The following is a 1,978-nucleotide window of genomic DNA, read 5'->3' as shown; positions in this document are numbered from 1 at the left end:
ACTGGTTCTATCAAAATTGTAGTTCAGAAAATCATCAACATTCAAGTTATTCTCTAGTGCCTTTTATCACATGATAGTTAATCATGAGACCAGAACTTATAATAACTTACTATATCACTATACAAAAAGGTTACATTGATAGTAGATTTTTATAGCACGTTTTAACGAACTGCTATCGTAGATGATTTAAAAATCTATATATTATATGATAGCGTTAGATAAACGCTAAGATAGAATAAAACCTAAAATAGCAATTAAATAATGCTATTTTGAAAGTTAAATGATCGGAAAGATAAAATCACTTCTCCACCAATACTTATCGAAAAATTAGATTTAAGCGCCAAAAAATATTATTTAAGCGGTTTCAATAATACTATCAAAAATATATAATAACATTTTTATACTGCTAAGAAAATCTATTTGATATCAGATATTGGAAAGAACCCTTAGTAATATATAAAATAGATAGTAATTCTTTTTTTCACCATTTGGTTTTCGAAATATGTAAGCCAAAACTGAGAAAAATGCCATCAAATGGAGCCTCTATGACCCATATGAATTCTACATTGTTAACCCAAACAGTACGTCCCGACTAGGGAACCCGGCCGGTTACAGAATTATACCTGGTGGTAGTACAGCGAGTTTGCTTGATCACGATGATCCTCCTTAGATTCGAGGTGCACTCAGCAATAATCAATTACGTAATTTTAAACTTCCTTTATTTTTTCTAGCTTTCTTTTTTCTATATGAAATTTTTAATTTAGTTGGTATTTCGGTTTAGGACTCAATCTGGTCAATACAATTTGTTTTATTGGTTTAGATATGGGTAACTCGGTAAAACCGATCAGACAAATTTGCTGGAGGAGTTCTAGTGTACCAAAGTCACGGCGATGACACAACTTCAAGTCTGGTCAGATCTGTATGAATCAATGGACCGTACCAATTGAGCCATACTATATATTGCTAAAGATTTTTGGTTTGAATCATTTCTCTAATCTACTTGTTTTGTGGTGAAACGGGGACCGTTCTGTTGAAAACAAGGACATAGTGTTGTGGTACACACTGGGTTTCTATCACATGCCTTGTCAAGAAGATTATCCGGTTATGCTAACCATACGTAGCTGCTAGCTTTGAGCTTTAAACCAACCAATTTCTTTGATACCAGTCCGGTTGTTGGGGTCGCTCCCTTCTTCGAGAAAGATTTACCTCTCTGTAAACCGTTTGCTCAACTTGATCTGTTCTGCCTCGTATAGAATTTTGATCAGTCAAATGTCCGATTTAGCGATAAGCTCTTGAATTTTGTATACGGTTTTGTAATAAAACCAACACGTCAAACAAGTAGTTCTTAGAGAAAATCCATATTGGAGCTGTTGGTTGTGTTTTATTGAAACTAGATGACCACCCATTTTCTAAATGTAGAATGTTGTAAAAATTTAAGTAAAATTAATATGAACGTCTATAAAACCTCAATCTCGACAAGTAAACATTTTTTGCTAAGAACAGAAAAATCATCTACAGAAGTCAAGAACTATATGTTAAGTCTTTACTCTATTACCAACTCACTGAAACATACCAACGAGCAGTTGGTCTAATGATAAAGGAGTGTCTAATAGGCGCTTCGCCACTCAGATTCAAATTTTGTTGGGAAATTCTATTTACATTGAATGGGTTCTTGTCAAAGAGGCGACACCAACTCACTAAAACATTTATAAAGTGATAATTCTTGTTTTATTAATAGCATACATAATGACCTCCCAAACAAATCACTGACAACCAAAAATGAGTATTTTCAATTCCTATTTAACTGTTAATTTTTCCACCGTACTCAAAGGGGATACTCAAGAGACGTGAGCTAACCTAAAATTTGAGATATCTCTTTAGATCATCCTCAAATGTGTTATAAACTGTGTGAAATGTGGAGAGTGAATTGTGAGGAATGTTGTGTGTATTTTTCATTAGCCAACACCACATTATATAG

General features: G+C 33.5%; 1 pseudogene; it reads left to right on the top strand.

Moving 5' to 3' along the window:
• The first annotated feature begins 509 nt into the window (after positions 1-509).
• On the top strand, positions 510-1,253 carry LOC130507814 (amine oxidase [copper-containing] gamma 1-like; annotated as a pseudogene).
• The last annotated feature ends 725 nt before the right edge of the window (positions 1,254-1,978 follow it).

Source organism: Raphanus sativus, unplaced genomic scaffold (genome assembly GCF_000801105.2).
Source record: "Raphanus sativus cultivar WK10039 unplaced genomic scaffold, ASM80110v3 Scaffold6042, whole genome shotgun sequence".
Taxonomy (NCBI): Eukaryota; Viridiplantae; Streptophyta; class Magnoliopsida; order Brassicales; family Brassicaceae; genus Raphanus; species Raphanus sativus.
This window is presented reverse-complemented; position numbering and strand designations above follow the sequence as displayed.